Source organism: Danio aesculapii, chromosome 20 (assembly GCF_903798145.1).
Source record: "Danio aesculapii chromosome 20, fDanAes4.1, whole genome shotgun sequence".
Lineage (NCBI taxonomy): Eukaryota > Metazoa > Chordata > Actinopteri > Cypriniformes > Danionidae > Danio > Danio aesculapii.
In genome coordinates this window covers 5,610,503-5,629,135 of record NC_079454.1, presented here as the reverse complement: position 1 = coordinate 5,629,135, position 18,633 = coordinate 5,610,503, and the positions used below count along the sequence as shown (strand labels likewise).

At 37.9% G+C, this 18,633-nt stretch overlaps 1 protein-coding gene across 1 annotated transcript in view; it reads right to left on the bottom strand.

Moving 5' to 3' along the window:
- The window catches only part of si:dkey-174m14.3 (uncharacterized protein LOC563117 homolog), a 49,428-nt gene extending 47,493 nt beyond the window's left edge, over positions 1-1,935 (bottom strand). Inside the window, exon 1 of the mRNA XM_056480970.1 lies at positions 1,579-1,935. The gene's annotated coding sequence lies outside the window, so the exon portion shown is untranslated. The remainder of the gene's footprint in view (positions 1-1,578) is intronic.
- Positions 1,936-18,633: the final 16,698 nt, after the last annotated feature.

Here is an 18,633-nt window from a genome sequence, read left to right as displayed (position 1 = left end):
AATTTACCATTAAATCATAGACCGTAAATTAGAGAAATTTAGCATAAAATAACGCCTGTTAATTGCAGAAATTTACCATAAAATAATAGATGTTAAATTACAGAAATTTACCATAAAACAATAGCCGTTGAATTGCAGAAATTTTCCGTAAAATAATAGACGTTCAATTGCAGAAATTTACCGTAAAATAACGGCTGTAAAATTGCAGAAATCCACCGTAAAATAACTGATGTTAAATGACAGAAATTCACAGTAATTTCAAATGATGGAAATGTAATTTATTAATTTAATTCATTTAACGTCTGTTCTTTTACAGTAAATTTCTGTAATTTAACAGCTGTTATTTAACTTTTTTTTTCTGGTACCCCAGCTGCCAGAAAAAAATCATAAAATAACGGATTTGTTTTAAATTGGTATTTAATTTGTTTATGTATTCTCATTATTTTGTTAACACATCTATAGTTATGCAGTGGCACAGAGTTAGACCTCTCTGGTCTGGAAATGTTATAAAGTTGATGACGGCAACATTGCCATAGCAAACTAGAGAACTTGGGATATAAACTTGGGATTGCAAAGGTGGAAAGGAAAAGGCTTTTTTTAGTTGTTGAATGTTAAAATAAGGTAAATAAAAAAAGAAACATCCTGGATCTGTTGCTTCGCTCTTCTTAGTTATTTTTTTATGTATTACAGAAGTATCAGATCGAGTTTCGGTATCGGCAGATACTCAAAATCAAATGACTCGAACTCGAGGGCAAAAAAATCTGATCGGGATGTAGAATGTTATGTATATTTGTTTTTAATCGTAAATAGACTAGATATGCATGTTTAATCAGAAAATGTTTTAGGCAATGAATGTTCGACTGCTTCACAGTCAGTCACAGCGATCCACTATGACAAGTCCTCTTTATCACAGAGTCCTTGAAAACACATTTATTCATAACTTCTCTTAGCAACATAAAGACAAGGCAGCCTGAAATCCATCAACATGACTTGAAACCTTTCCGTTTTGCCCTGTAATCTATTAATAATGCATGTGAAGGAGGGGAAACCCCCAATAAATCCTTCCAGTCTCCCGCACAGAGCTTGAGTCATACCTTTTTTTCCCCCACATGGGTTCTATACTATAATCTACAGCAGCGGCGGTGAACACTTAGCACATTCATAAATAATTTCCCAAGCCCCATCTCGAATGTTGCCATAAGGTGGAAAAAAAAACGATCTGATGACAACACATGCTTAGCCAATAGAAAGGTGCCGTTCACTTTGGGAATTATCAGCCTTATCTACAGGTTTTCTCCGGGTAAACACTATCACTATGCAATGTAATCACTATGCAAATGTTAATAATCTAAAGCACACATTTCAACTACAACACATTAGCAATCAAAACAATTGATCCTCCTGGGGGAGCAGGAGCTCAGATAAACCCCCCAAATCGTGGTGGAGAACGCGGGCAACTCCTGCTTCCTACATCATCGTGAGGGTTTTTCCTGCTGCAGTCCTGCTTTAAAGAGCAACCCGGACTGAAGGCAAAGAGAGACAGGGGTGGAGGGACAGAAAATGAATGAAGCTCCTTACCTTATGGTCTGCATCTCCTCGTCCGAAGCCTAGAAAAGGAAGAAGAGGGGATTACTGAAACGAACATGCGCCTGGTTCCTGAAGCTGCCAAGACATCACTGCGCAGTCTGAAGCACATACAGCTCTCTCTCTCTCCCTCTCCCTCTCTCTACCCAACAGTGCCAGTACACTTCTGCATCGTTCTCATGTGCGAGGAGGGGAGAAATCTTGACAGATTAAGTGCGAATGGAAAGCACAGTCGCAGCCAGAATGCAGATACACAACATCATACACGCCGCCCCCTCTTCGTCTTTCTCTCCTCCACAAGAGTAACTCACTCATCGAAAAGATACACAGGATGTGAAAACAGACAACAGAGCGGAGAGAACGACCGAGGGTGAGAAAGAGAGAGAGATAGTGTGAGAGCGGGAGAGGGGTTGAGGAGGGAAACAGGTGGGCTCATCTGTTGATGAAAGGGATGGGGAGGCACTCGGGTTTCGCAGATCCACTGCGTGCCACAGCTTTCTCTCCAACTCGGTCTGTCTTTCTGCCGCTCCATGAATAATGCAAGAGTCAGATTATGTCAGAGGAATTCACATTCTCATTCAGATTTAGTGTGCAGCAGTGACCAGGGGCCGTTCCCGCAGTCCTATTAATTCAACACCAGGCAGGATGCATGTGATTTTGCATAGTATACTATTCGATATCGCATGGGCCGATGTTTAAAACTCATGAACCCAATGTGTTATGTCCGTACATCATGGTCATTTTGTTAACTGTAAGTGTCTTTTAAGTGTAAAAAGGAGTGCAAATGCTTCCAACCTAGGCTCATTCTGAAAACGTACCACTATATACATTTCTGGAGAGTGCCAAATATGTCCCAGCAGGTACGTTTTTTGCAGTTTTTGTTTTCGCGAATCCACCAGAGAGATCTCAAATTTCTCTTGCGAGTGCCATTCGAGACTGCTGTTCTCACCTAAATCCACTAGAGGCCGCTGTCGACTGACTGACTGATCAACTAACCCACCTTCTCTAAACCCAACCAATAGTGTTTTCAAAAGCACAGATTGACCCGCTCACCCCCTTCCCTAAACCCAACTGACAGTTTTAAAAAGCAATGCAGAAAAAGAAAAGCCCTCGGCTGATTTTTCACCACATTTTCAGATTTTACCACATTCTCACCCTGTTATATACTTGTTTATTTTATTTTTTGGCTTTTGTCTTACCTGCTTTCTGGAACTGTTCTTCACTGGACTCGAAACCCATGGTGAAACCACCATACCACCGTTTGTGACCATTTTCTAATTCATAATTTATAATATGAGCATAAAAGTGGCTGAGTAACAGCTTTAGTTAAACCCTAAGCACAAACAAGTAGGCTTTTCCCTTCCGTTCTAATGCCTGCTAAACGTATTGGACCAAAACAAACAGTAATATTTTGATAGCACCCGCAGAGCCGCAGTAGGTACATACTGTACTTTCACAAACCTGGATTAATGTCCTTATTTGCATATGTACTGTCAATGTCATTTACAGAACCCAGCACACAACTGAAGGCTTGCTTGGTCTGTATTATTTGAATAAGTGAATCAGCGAATCATTAACCAGACACTCACTCTGACTGAATCATCTGAAACAGTGAGTCGTTACCTGGAGTCTTATTCTGACCAGATACAGTATGTGAATCGATCATTATTAACTAGACACTCAGACTCTATTGTTAACTAGACTCTAACTGCAGATTCACGGTGTATTCCAAATTGAGTATATTACCCTCCAAAGAGCACAGAAACAAACAAGGCTGCCACATTAAAGTGTCATTCCAAACTGAAGTTCTCAAGCCTGGCCACTTTGAAGGACCATTTGAAATTAAGGATTTGGAAGGCTACAACTGATGGACACTTCAATCCCTGTGATCCTTTGTGCAGGGAAGTTGTTTAATGTCACACGCTGTTTTCCCTTCAAAAGGATTCATTCCTACACCCAAAATAGGGATGGAGATCATTCGACCCCAAACAGCGGCACCTTGGTGAATATAAGAACTTGAATAATTAATATTAATGAATATTACACCTGTTCAGAGGGTGAGTTATTAATAACAGAATTTTCATTTATGTGTGAACAAACCCTTTAAGCACAGTAGCAAAGTAAAAATACAAGTGTGACTATTACTTCACAAAAGGTTAAATTACTGTTTTTGGATGGACAATAATCAGGAGTTAAGAGCAGTGTTAGAAGCCCTAGGATATACACACAATGAATCAATACTATACTGTGATAAAATAAATGCGTACTACTACTACAACAGCTACAAAATATAACTATAATCACCTATACATTTCCGATCAAGAGGTTCTGTTTTAGAGATGTTCCTCTGAAAATCTAGCACTGAAGTGGATGGCGTGAAGGTTCACTTATTATATCTGCTGTGTCCATTATAGCAGGAAACTGACTCGATCAACTAATATAAAGATCAGCCTCCTTTTTCCAATGAAGATTGTTTCTGACAACGACTGGAAATCTCTTTTTATTTATTTTCCTGCAGTGAGCAAAATGCAGCCTGCAAGTTAATGATGACGTAACTGTCATTCGACCCTAAACAGCGGCACCTTAGTGAATATAAGAATTCGAATAATTAATATTAAAGAGCCCATATTATACATGAAATAGGGTCATATTTAGGTTGTAAGGGTCTCCAACAACAGTCTAATATGCATGCAAGGTCAAAAAACACTTTGATGGTCTTATAATCTGCATTTATTTTTACCTAATTATTCCAGCGACTCCCATATGAATCGTTCAGCGATTCATTTGTACCCAAACCCCTCCTCAGCGCGAAGCTAATTTGCGCTGATTGGACCGATGACAGCCTGCTGCGATTGGTCGAGGACACTGACAGGCTTCAGGGAGAGACAGAGTGAAATGCCCAGCAGCTAATCAACGATATAAAAGTAGTCACAGTGCACACACGCTTCAAAGTGGATTTTGGCTGCCAGTGGGTGAATGTAAATACAGACGATGGACTAGAAAATACTGACGACTAACTATTTTATCAAGCAAAAAGTTCAAGAACTGGCGAGGAGATCTAGCAGTCTACTTGCTCTTTTCACACACACAAACGCACACACACACAGGGCCGGCGCGTCCACAATAGAGACGGCGCGGCGGCGACACCTCCCGCACCCTCCGCGTCCTCAGTTACATCCGCGACCCCCCCCCCCACCCCCCGGTCCTCACTTTACAAACTGGTCCCTTTCGTTTTCACTATCGGGTTGAGGGCGGCGTGATCACCCTTTGCCTAGAGCTTTACCCTATTCAGAGGACACACACACACACATTAACCTCCTAAGAGGAGACACTCACACAAACGACCGTCCTCAGAGGAGACACACACACATAGCTGACTATCCGTAAACAAAGCGGCACGCGTCGCGTTTTCAACGTGGCTTTACACGCAATATGAGAATATATAGAGTTAACCTCATACAGTACACGCGGTTACAAGTAACAAAACACAACTAAATGCATCATTTGCAAGCTACAGTAAACGAGGCAACAGTTTAAATCGCACGTACTTACACTGGTGAAATGGGGGTAGAATTGGAAATGACCTTATTTTAATATAGTCAGTCTTGAACTGAGGTGGGCCGGTTTAAGGCTTAAAACTCCAGGGCTGAAAAGGAGTCCCACTCCAGCCCTGGTGGGCACTGGTCAGTCGATGCTCTTTAAAACACTATCGGTTGGGTTTAAGGAAAGGGGTGAGTGAGGGGATCGGTCGGTTGGTCAGTCAGTCAGTCGACAGCGCTCTCTGGTAGATGTACACAAGAGGAGGAAGCATGAATGGCTCTCGCGAGAGAAATTTGAGAATTACGTATACAGCGCCCTCTGGTGGATTAGCAAAAACTGCAGAAAATGTAGACGTTATTTCCTGGGACGTATTTGGCGCTCTCCAGAAATGTGTGTAGGGGAACTTGATCAGAATGAGCCTGGGTTGGTTTTGGAATGACATGAGGGTGAGTTATTAATAACAGAATTTTCATTTATGTGTGAACAAACCCTTTAAGCACAGTAGCAAAGTAAAAATACAAGTGTGACTATTGCTTCACAAAAGGTTAAATTACTGTTTTTGGATGGACAATAATCAGGAGTTAAGAGCAGTGTTAGAAGCCCTAGGATATACACACAATGAATCAATACTATACTGTGATAAAATAAATGTGTACTACTACTACAACAGCTACAAAATAAAACTATAATCACCTATACATTTCCGATTAAGAGGTTCTGTTTTAGAGATGTTCCTCTGAAAATCTAGCACTGAAGTGGATGGCGTGAAGGTTCACTTATTATATCTGCTGTGTCCATTAAAGCAGGAAACTGACTCAATCAACTAATATAAAGATCAGCCTCCTCTTTCCAATGAAGATTGTTTCTGGCAACGACTGGAAATCTCACTTTCCGACAAATGGCAAGGGAGCACTGCGAGTTTCATTTGACAGGCACACACACACATACACAAATACTCTCTTTCTCTCTCTCTCTCTTCACACACACACACACACACTCACATCTCTCTCTCTCTTTCTGTTCTCAGGCACACAGACTTGTCTCTCTGCCCCCTCACCGCCCACCTTTTTTTCAAGCAGTTGCTAAGGTGACGGCAAAGACTGAATTTTAATCAGATAATAAATTAAGGCAACGATTTTTGTGTGTGTTCTACAAATGAATGCTTCGCGAATGGAACAGGTAAACATGTTTAAAGCACTTAAAAGCTAACAGGTTCACATCTGGAATAATGACACCTGCAGAATAACATCCCATTAGGCGTTCGAAAAGTGCACAATCACAGCCAATCAGCTCGACATGATATAACCGCACACATGTTTATCAACACTATACTGTTACGTAAAACTACAATCGATCCAATTAGTTGGCAGATACTGTATATGGTCCATACAGACTAATGAGAAACTTGGCTCCCTTTGTGCTGGATTAGTTATTGATCTGATTTTCGTTCACGCATACAGTGTCTTCAACTGTAAACACACAATAACAGACTAGGACTATGCTGACATCTCGTTTACACTTTATTATACTACTATCGATGCATGCAACGAGAGCATAAGGGAGGATGCTGTGTTCTAGAAACACTCTCTATGGTATGTGCCTGGGTTTTAGTTTAACGTGGATAATAAAGTGCGCTGGTTCAGTTGTGATACTCTCATCCTTCCAGGGCTCAGCTTGACTAAACGCTTGATTCAATAGCAATGCCTTCTGATATATTTATGAGTCAGGGACAGACTGTATTGTTTACTACTGTTACGATTTGTATGATAGTGCATCCTACACAGCCTTTGTATCTCTGAAATGTCTGCCGAGATAGTTGTTAAAAAGGTTTTTTCTTCTGTTTTGGATGGCAGAAGTACCTACAGGGAAACATAATGCTTAGAGGTTGTTCTTGCAAACCTCTGAAGAGATTGTGGAAGTTATGCTATGTTGGAAAATTGGAGACATTGGAGAAATGAAATCTAAAATCACTTGAGGTTATGTTGTTAATGTAACATAGGAAGTCGAAGTGACAATAGAGGTGAGGGTCCAAATGTAGTTTATTAACTTTGAATCGGGCAGAAATGACACAGAAATGGCAACTGACCCAGCCGGGGCTCGAACCAGCGACCTTCTTGCTGAGAGGCGACAGCGCTAACCCACTGTGTCACTGTGTTGAAGTTGAACATTACTAAATTGCAACCGCATACCTTACACAAATATAGTAAATTCAATGACTCATTGAAACTCACTTTTGTAAACTTAATGTGATGCGAATACCCTGATCTCTTTGACCTCTGTGATGATCAAAATGCAGTGTAACTATAAAAATAAAAAAGTAATAATGAAATGAAAAGTTCCTTACCATATTAATGTCCCGGGGCAGAGAAACAGATCTGTATGGGTATCTAGAAGGGCTTTCCTCCCTATAGTGCAGTGCACTCACGGGTCTCATCCTCTGGATGAGGTTTAGATGACATTCTGGTGTCTTAACCTCATTCCTCTCACTGCTCTCAAAGATGATGGCTGTCTCTTTCTTTATTTTAACTTCCTTTATCTCATCCTCCCTTCGCACACAGTCAATATCAGTCTCCAGGTAGGCTTTTCCTACAGTCTCTGGTGCGCCTTGATCTTCCTGCATATCCTCCACTGATTGGACGCTCTGTGAAAGGCCTGCTGAATCCTCAGTCTGAGGTTCTGGTGTCTTGCTGCGATTAGAGATTGAAGAGCTGGATCTAGAAGACACGGTTTGCCTGGACGACACAAACAGATTGGCGGGACGAAGAACTCGGGTGCTCACTTCATCCAGGAACTGGGAGAACTTCAGTTTGGCTTCGATTTTTAGCTCCAGCTGATGCTGTAACACCGCCGGATGCGACACGGCCTGACTGGAGGTCACATTGACTCCCATTCTTTCACTGCTCAGTAGCGCCCCCTGCTGGAAGCTTTTGAGTTTGAGGCTTCTCAATGACTCTCCGCATTGCTCTGCTTCATAATATCTGCTGGTGTTGAGCTTCAAGCATGTGGTCGCCTCCGAGCTGCTGGTGCTGTCCCAACTGGAGGAGCCGCGTGAGCCGCTGCTGTTGCTGGTGCTTCTTCCGCTGGGACTGGAGGTGAGACTGCGGGATGCCCAGCTTGTGTTTCCAGCTGCCAGGTACCAGCCTACACAACCCCGGGATGAATAGAAGATCTGGGGTGAGGTGGACGAGTTGGATGAGGTTGTGGAGCTGCATGATCGTCTCCTCAGCTGGAGCTGGTGGTACACGCCGCAAACGGGATCCATCACAGCGGGGGAGCCTGGTAAATCCTGTTGGCTGAAGCCGCAGGTTGGAAATGTCCTACAGGATCTGATGGCTGCACAAGCGAATGAGCCAGAAACCCAGTTTTTAAAGCGTTTAGCCCCAATCACTGCCCACCGTTTGCATTAGCAGCTCAATATTTAGGCCACTGAATCATTCAGTCCATTGTCTGGCATTTACGTATGTGGAAGTTTTTCCACCTAGAATCCAGTTGAGTTTACTAACAGAAAATGAGAGAGGATTTTACACTGCTACTGAAAAAAACAACAACAGTTGAAACCATCAAATAATTTGTAGTGATTTTAACGTTCCAAATGGAAACTATATTGCTTTTAAGGGAAACAACAAAGGTCTCAACCTGAATAATTTTTTCTCCTGTTGGTGGCATATTAAAATCAACCAATCCTAATGGATTTTGCCCCCAAATCTCAAATGGAAAACAATAAAATGTGCTGGATTAAATTTGTAAAATGTGATGTTTGCAATGTTTAAACATAAATAGTATTTTAGGTTATTTGTAGGTTTTGATAGTTTCTTTTTTATTATGAAAGTATTATTGTCACAGACAAAAGCAATGACAAAACATTTTTAAATGTTTAAATAAGAAATTGGCACTTCTGACTATTTAATTAGACTAAATAAGAACATTTGGGTTAAAAATGGCTAAAATGGCGTTTTTTCTCTGTATACACAGTTGAAGTCAGAATTATTAGCCCCCCCTTTGATATTTTCTTCTTTTTTAAATATTTCCCAAATGATGTTTAACAGAGCACGGAAATTTTCACAGTATGTCTGATAATATTTTTTCTTCTGGAGAAAGTCTTATTTGTTTTATTTCGGCTAGAAAAAAAGCAGTTTTAATTTTTTTTGTAAACATTTTAAGGTCCAAATTATGAGCCCCTTTAAACACATTTTTTTTCCAATATTCTACAGAATAAACCATCGTTACACAATAACTTGCCTAATTACCCTAACCTGCCTAGTTAACCTAATTACCCTAGTTAAGCCTTTAAATGACACTTTAAGCTGTATACAAGTGTCTTGAAAAATATCAAGTCAAATATTATTTACTGTCATCATGACAAAGATAAAATAAATCAGTTATTAGAAATGAGTTATTAAAACTATTATGTTTAAGTTAAACAGAAATTGGGGAAAAAAATAAACAGGGGGGCTAATAATTCTGACTTCAACTGTTTAAACACAGACATATTTTTGCTTTCACAATTGTCATGCAGCAAAATTGTGATATTGTCATATTATCGTGATTATTTTTTTAACTAATATTAAATATAATTTATGCATAAAGTTCAATTTCATGAATAAATGTCTTAAAAATTTTAAGTAATCTTATATTTTAAGCAACTCCTGAACCTTGAGGGTGTGTGGGTGTCCTCATTATGATATGATTTGGTGGACAGGCATTTTTATAGATGTAAATCATAGCTACTTGAATAAAATAGCTTTAAAAAATAATTATTAGAGACTTTGAACTTTATTATTCTGACTTTATACCCAGGGGCAGATCTTCCAGGGTGGCATGAGGTGGCAATTGCTGCTCTTATATAGAGCATTTTCACCCCATCACTGGTTTATTAAATACCGATTTACAGTGGCGCATCATTGTGATGGCATAAAAAATACCATATTCCCAGAGGCAGATCTAGAAAATAATTTATGTGGAGGCAGAACTATTGGGAAGACTGAAGCAAACATAACTGCATAGTTTTTTTTTTGTGGATTCAAGGGAAGCAGAACAAAAAGTGCTCTGCTTTACCAAACCTCCCGTTTAGTTGTCATACAGTATAACTAGCATCCCAGTTCATTTGTAAAGTTTGTCAGTATTTCTGGGTTTGTTGATGTGAGGACCCAGCCTGATCTCACGAGAAAACGTAAGTATTTTACGTTTTGTCAGTTTAGTGGCTAATTCGTACGAATTCATATGAGTTCAGTCGTACGTAATTGTATGATTTTAAAAAGGAGGCGTGGCACCTAACCCCACCCCTAAACCCAACCGTCATTGGGGGATGGGCAAATCGTACTAAATCGTACGAATTAGATCGCACGAATTCATACGAATTAGCCACTAAATCAAAAAGTTACGAATTACCATGAGATTGTGTTGGATGACCCTTAAGCCTATCAATGGAATCAAATGTATTGTTGTAACTTGATGTCACTTATAAAAAGATTTTAAATAATAAAAACAAATGAACAGCATACTTTTGAAAATAGAGTTAAGCTGTTATGTTTTAATATATAATGATTCAATTTGTTAAAACAGACATACTGTATTCACCTTATTCTTCATGTACGAGCGGGCGCAGCCATTTGAATCTTTTTGGCTTGAGACTTCCGATCTCATTCACTTCCATTCATTTTTAGACATTAAAAACAGCTTGTTACGCTTCTTGATGTTGCAAACGGATATTTTCTTACTATATTATTCTGCTTTATTGGCATAGTCAGGAACACACTTATTTGTAGAGCAAGTTGTTTGACCGTTTTCTGCTGCTTATTATTCCTAGTCATCATTTCTCCCATAGGCAGCTGAATCGGAAGTTCTTAAACAATCGCAAAATCGAGCGCACTTTCACATTGATGAATAAGGTCAATAGAGTCAAATTTGAATGGCTGTAGCCAGCATATGAAAACCTCTGGGTATCTAAAAATTGCGCTAATGGCTACAGATACACTAAAAATACACAAAAAATATCAGAAATTTAACAGTTTTCCATATTTTGTAAACCATGTTTTGTTTTGTTATTGATTTATGCTTTTTAAAGGCATATTGGACCTTGATCTTTCCTCCGACATCGTCAAATGTTAAAAGGTTTGAAAAAGGAACTTTTATTGACATTTTTAATACTTAAGACATATATTCTCTGGTTTGGTTTTGTAAATTACAGCACAAAAAAAACTTGTTATCATCAACCAGAACCTATTCCAGACTAATTCTGAAAACGTACCCCTAAATATTTTTCTGGAGAGCACCAAATACGTCCCAGGAGCTACGTTTTTTGCAGTTTTTGTGAATTCACCAGAGGCAGCTGTGTACGCTTTTTCAGTTCTTAAATTTCTCTCGCAAGTGCCAATCACGCCTGCTGTTCTCATGTAAATCCACCAGAGGCCGCTGTTGACTGACTGATTGACTGACTACTAACTGACCCACCCTCCTCCTTCCCTAAACTCAACCGATAGTGTTTTAAAAGCACCGATTGACCCACCTACCCACTTCCCTAAACTCAACCGACAGTTTTCAAAAGCAGTCTAGAAAAAAAGCCCCAGCCTGATTTTTACCACAATTTTATTATTACACAAAGTTATTTACTTGTTTATTTTTTTTGGGGGGGCTTCTGTTTTTTTGTCTGGAACCGTTCTTCACCAGATTCAAACCCCATCGTCATGGTCAACTTCTAACTGCGTCTTAAATCCGTCAACATGCATGGCGAGCTCACTGCTCACACAGGTAACAGCGAGAAAGCAGTCTATATGGAGGTAAGCGGTCAACTGGTAAACACAAAAAGCATTCATTTAAAGACCAAATGCAGCCATACGTACTTCAGGCCACATAATTCGTGTTCTCCAGACATGTATATAGGGCTACGTTTTCAGAATGAGCCTATGTTGACTTATCCTGTTATTATACAGGTTTAATTCTCTATATATTCTTACTTATACAATATATTGTTTTAAACTACTAAAGTGTCAATAAAAGTCACTTTGTTCAACTTTTTTAAAAATCAACAGAGCTGAAATAAAAGTCCCATAGAGCCATTTACTACCGCAATAAAAAAAAAATCATATTTAAAAAAAAGAATCATAAAATATATACTGTAACCTGTTAACTAACAGACATTTGTTTACAGTAGTTGTGTTTCATGCACCAATATGCAACTTTTTTTGTATGTTTGTTTAACAATTCTCAATAATAGAATTTGGTGTATATAAAAACGAATGTCAACTTATACTCCACATGATTTATTGAAGTGTTTAATAATTTTTTATGAATTTTAGCTTGACATGCACTAGACTAACAACTAAATGTAAAGAAATACCATCAAATTATTATGCTACTGTCACAGAACGTGGAGATAATTAATGTCATGATCATCATTGTTTTGTCTATGGCACCAAAATATATCAAAATGTACACTCACTTTATTAGGTACACCTTACTAGTACCGGATTGGACCCCTTTTGCCTTCAGAACTGCCTTAATCCTTCGTGACATAGATTCAACAAGGTATTGGAAATATTCCTCAGAGATTTTGCTCCATATTGACATGATAGCATCACGCAGTTGCTTCAGATTTGTCGGCTGCACATCCATGATGTGAATCTCTCTATTGGATTGAGATATGGTGACTGTGGAGGCCATTTGAGTACAGTGAACTCATTGTCATGTTCAAGAAACCAGTCTGAGATGATTCGCGCTTTATGACATGGCGCATTATCCTGCTGGAAGCAGCCATCAGAAGATGAGTACACTGTGGTCATAAAGGGATGGACATGGTCAGCAACAATACTCAGGTAGGCTGTGGTGCTGACACAATGCTCAATTGGTACTAATGGGCCCAAAGTGTGCCAAGAAAATTCAGAGATTAGCAAGACTATATTAGTCATATATGATATTCATGCTATTTAATAAATATTTATTGTATAGCCAAACACACGTAGATCAATTTTATGAATGAATTACTTAATTAACATACTTAATCCAGCTCATTTTCATGAAGTGATGTTTGTGAGGTCACAGGGGAAAATTGCTTTAGAAGTTTGCCCTTAATTAGGACATCTATTGATAGCTCAACAGGGTGTGTGTGTGTGTTTTTCAACTTCTTTCTTCCAGGCCAATGCTTCCTACCACACATTGATCACAAATAAGCAGATAACCTCGCAGGGACCCACTTTTAACGCTGAGAGCAACATTTTCATTCAGTATAAGGGCGTCTGTCACACAGGCGAATGTTAAAAATGTTTGTTGTTTAGGTGTGCAAAAAGGGAAATTCATTATTTCCTGATAATATCACCACATTATCGGCGCTCCTCTTTCGTCTGTTTGAGGGCAAAGCAATGAGTTACTGATGACTAGTTTTAATTAGGCTGCTTCTGTGGCTAATAAATGTACCAAAAGTTCAACACAATGAAAGATGGCCCTCTGCGATGATACATCTGTGAAGTTTCTCATGCAAAAAACAGCCCAGATGCAGACCGAACAAATGATCTGAACTAAAACAGAGCCTCTGATGAGCCCAGGAGCCACCAAATGCACTGTAAAAAAAAATCTGGGTTCCACATAATTCATTCATGTTGTCCCAACACAAATTAAGTTAACAAATTTAAGTGGATTAAACATAAAACAATTAAGTTGTCCCAAAAAAAATTCAAAAATTGTGTTGCTTCACCTCATTTTATATAAGTAGTTTGAACAAGCAGCAAAATCCTTTTTTTTTTAGTGTGGGGGAAAGTCAGGATGACTCTATTGTAAGAGCCCATGCACTTTTAGGGCCTAAAGAAATCTGTTTTATTCAGCAGAATCCCATCAAAGCACATCATCCAACATCTTGATTTACACTGTAAAACATTATATGACAAAACAGTCATGATAACAAAAGTTTTTATGTTACTTTAACTTAATTTTGAGGCCTTCAGAGATTTGTTTTCCATGGCAATTCATACGTTTTTGATATACTCTCTAAATGATATGTCAAAATGTCACATTGTAAAAATGCCACAAAATCAATTTGTGTCCAAAAACATGAAGTTCAAATTTAAAGTTTTCAAATTTAAGTGGATTGAACATAAAACTATTAAGTTGCTACTACAAAGCTCAAGAATTGTATTGTTTCAGCTCATTTTAAGAAAGTAGTTTAAGCAAACAGCACATATATTTTTTTGACAATAAAGGGCATGACAATAAATGTTTTTATGTTACTTTCAATTATTTTACTGTGTTCATCAGTTTTCTATTCAATAAACATATTTTGTTATATAAGGTTTAACTTTATTTTTTAAGCCAGTTTGACTAATGTAAGTTTGGATGACTCAAAAAACTCCTTTGACTAAATTAAACAATTTAAGGCAGTAAGAAGTTCTTTTTTTACAGTGTAGTGGCTTCTTCGCATTAAATTGTACAATCTCATTCATACATTTTAGTTTGAATTTCTCTTCCCGCAATGAGGGGTAGGGTTAGGGGTGGGGTTTGGGGGGAATGCCTTCTTATAAAACTCATAGATTTTCATAGGAGTGTGTTACGGCTGTTGTCTGTCTGTGTTTGTGCTTGCGTGAACACAGGTTCTGCATCTTGTTGATATACACTATGAACATCAGCTACGCTAATTATCTTCTTTATTCTCCATTTCCACCTGGGGATACTCTTCCCGAGGCCCTCAGACTATGCAGAGTCACTGATTCGATCCAAGACCAACGACGAGATGATCCCAAGGTTTCCATATCCTGGACCAGGCCGTATCCTGAGCAGCTACTGTGATGGTCATGGAAGAGTGGAGAACATGAGACTGATTCCTGTGACGCTCCAGAGACAGACGAGTCTTCGCTGAGGCCAGCTTCCAGCCTCCGCCGCTGAGACTGCAGCTCTGCACAAGACGTTTGGCAATCGGAGAAATTAAAATGATCGTGCCCAACTGAGCCTGGTTTTTCTCATGGTTTTTTTTCTTCACTTCCGCCATTTAGTGAAGTTTTTTTCCCTCTCCACTGTCGCCACTAGCTTGCATGGTTCGGGATCTATAGAGCTGCGCATCGTTGGATTTGCTCTTCAGTGTTTGGACTCTCAGTAGTGATTATTAAACCACACTGAACTGAACTCAACTGAACTGAACTTAAACACTACAAACTGAACTACACTGTTCCAATTTACTATGACCCTTTATGTGAAGCTGCTTTGACACAATCTACATTGTAAAAGCGCTATACAAATAAAGGTGAATTGAATTGAATTGAATTGAATTGCGTGTGTGTCATGACGTCACTCACTGTTTGTTTCCTAGAGTCCGCCTTTTCGCACCCGCGGTGAGTTGCGCTCATTGAAAATTGCCTATAAATATGGACCAACGTTGAGTGGAGAGAGAGTGGAGACCACAGCCAGCCATCAAGCTTTTAGTTTCTTTAATTTACTGGTTTGATTCCCTTAAGTCTTAATTTGATCTGCTTTGTTAATTGTTGGGTTGTTTAGTCTTTGTTGTATATTGTTGTATATTTGTTGGAAAACGTGAGTTTTTGATTCTTTATTCATTCTTTCTTACACTGAAAAAAATTATTCAAAGATGATTCCTTGGATTTACACAATTGTTTTACGTTAAGTTGTTGTAAACAATTTATTTTGGCTGAATTTAAACAAACAAATTAAGTTGAACATTGCTCAATTTAATTTGTTTGTTTAAATTCAACACGAATAGTTTGCAACAGTTTTGCATGCAACACTTTTTTTCAGTGTAATTGTTACACATGATTTCTTTGTTTTGGTTCTAATTTATTCATTTAGACCACTTAGTTCGTGTGTACTCATTATGTTGCATTCCCTTTAAGGATTAATTCTTTTGTGTTGATAAAAAAAAAAAGGGTTCGTAACAGAGTGTAATCATACTAATTTATACAAATTAGCCACTTTTCTGTCAATATACGTGAAATAGTTAAGTTTCCTTATGAGATTGGGCTGGTTTTATTAGTAACAAAACTATTTGTAGTAAACCAAAGTAGTCTGGCAAATTACTGTAAAATTAGAGATGTCCAGTCATCAAAAACAGAAGAGTTTACAGAAGAAAGTGAGACATTCATTCACCAATTTCATCGATAAACAAGAGGTAACATTTGCATGCTGTGAATTGGTGCGTGTTACATTCTTGTTTCTAGTAGTTACAAAATCTTTATAACATTTGCATGCTGTAATTCAAAGTAGTGCTACACTCTCAGAAATAAAGGTCCAGAAGCTGTCACCGGGGTGGTACCTTTCCAAAAGATTTAAATTTGTACCTAAAAGGTCCATATTAATACCTCAAGGGTACATATTGGTACCTAAAAAAAGTACAAAAGTGTTCCCCTTAAAATTATATATATATATATATATATATATATATATATATATATATATATATATATATATATATATATATATATATATATATATATATATATATATATATTTATAATTCCCTCCTGTATATTTTTACTCAAATTCGGTTTAACTGAAAGAAGATTTTATGAACACATCTTTGCCATGATGACAGCACATGATATTTTACTAGATCTTTCAAGATACTAGTATTCAGCTTAAAGTGACATTTAAAGGCTTAAATAGGTTAATTCGGTAATTTGGGGTAATTAGGCAAATCATTAATGCTGGTTTGTTCTGTAAACAATCAAAAGAATTGCAACCCTTATTGCTTAAGGGGGCTAATAGTTTTGACTAATTTGAATAATTAAAACTGCTTTTAGCTAAAAAAAAACAACAAATAAGACTTTCTCCAAAAGAAAAAATATTTGTGAAAGAAGACAAAACATCATTTGTGAAAGAATACTTGAAATAGAAATTCACACGAGGGCAAATAATTTTGACCTCAACTGACTATATATATATATATATATATATATATATATATATATATATATATATATATATATATATATATATATATATAATGAAAAGTAACTAGTAACTTTTATTTTTACTCTTATTCAACTAACTTTTAAGATTGTTACTTTTGCTTGAGTAAAAATTTCCGCAACTACTTGTACTTTTACTTGAGTATAAATTCTATAAAGAGTATAAAATAAAGCCTACCCAATTCACCTGTACCGCATGTCTTTGGACTGTGGGGGAAACCGGAGCACCCGGAGGAAACCCACGCAAACGCAGGGAGAACATGCAAACTCCACACAGAAACACCAACTGAGCCGAGGCTCGAACCAGCGACCTTCTTGCTGTGAGGCCACAGCACTACCTACTGCGCCACTGCGTCACCCAAGTTTGTGTTTAATATTCATTTAATCTTTTAGTTGTACTTCATCACTGATCCATTTGCACAATATATTATCTGCTGGCTACAGCCGTGGTATATGCTAGCTAGCTTGACTAAACTGAAATTTTGTGGTCAAAAGCCATAACAAAAGCAATAGTTCAGTATTATTGGACTGCAGAAAAGATTTTGGCTTGTAGCATGTGATACCAAACTAATATTCTTTTGAATGTCTCAAATTTGCAAGCTCACATGCATTTATCTAAATCCACACACAAATGACTTTCACTTCGATGTGTATTTACGAAGAGTTGACGCTTAATAGTGATTTAAGAGTATAACAACATTCAGAGATGCAATGTAAATCAATGTTTATCTAAATGAGAGCAGGAGAGAAGAGGACTAGAGGAGCTTTGATAAGGGAGTAAGGGAAATAATGGCGCTAAAACAGCTAGATGATTACAGGGGGCTTGTTCACAAGTAATTTTAATTTTATTGAGCAGAACTGTTACAGAAGAGAGAACACAATAAAAAAAGTGATGCTGATCACTGCTGACTCCTTCCAAACACTTCATCATTATTAGCATTCGCACTGCTGGGAAAGCTATATGGAAAATAAAGCCTGCAAAGCTTGAAATTGTTAGCTATAAATTTAAAACGGGTTTCATAATTTTCATTATCACCGTATAACCAGACTGATCTCACAAGAAAACGTAAGTATTTTACGTTTTGACAGTTTAGTGGCTAATTCGTACGAGTTAAGTCGTACGAAATTGTACGATTTTAAAAAGGAGGCGTGGCACCTAACCCCACCCCTAAACCCAACCGTCATTGGTGGATGAGCAAATCGTACTAAATTGTACGAATTAGATCGTACGAATTAGCCACTAAATCAAAAAGTTACGAATTGCCGTGAGATTGTGTTGGTATAACAGATCATCCTAACGTCAAATGAATATATTGCATGCTTTTGGGTTTAAGGAATAGTTCAACCAAAAATTTTAATTTCCGCATTATTTCCTCTCACTCAAGTGGTTCTAAACGTTGACATCCATAGTAGGAACAAAAAATACTATGGTAGTCAATGGTTGCTTTTTTCCCAAACATTAATCAGTATTTTCCTTTGTGTTTAAAAATATAAAGAAAATCAAACATGTTTGGAACAGGTACAGGATGAATAAATGATGACAGAACTTAACTATCTCTTCACTCAAAGACATTTTTTGCTGCTTGTTCAAACTATCAAAAATAAGCTG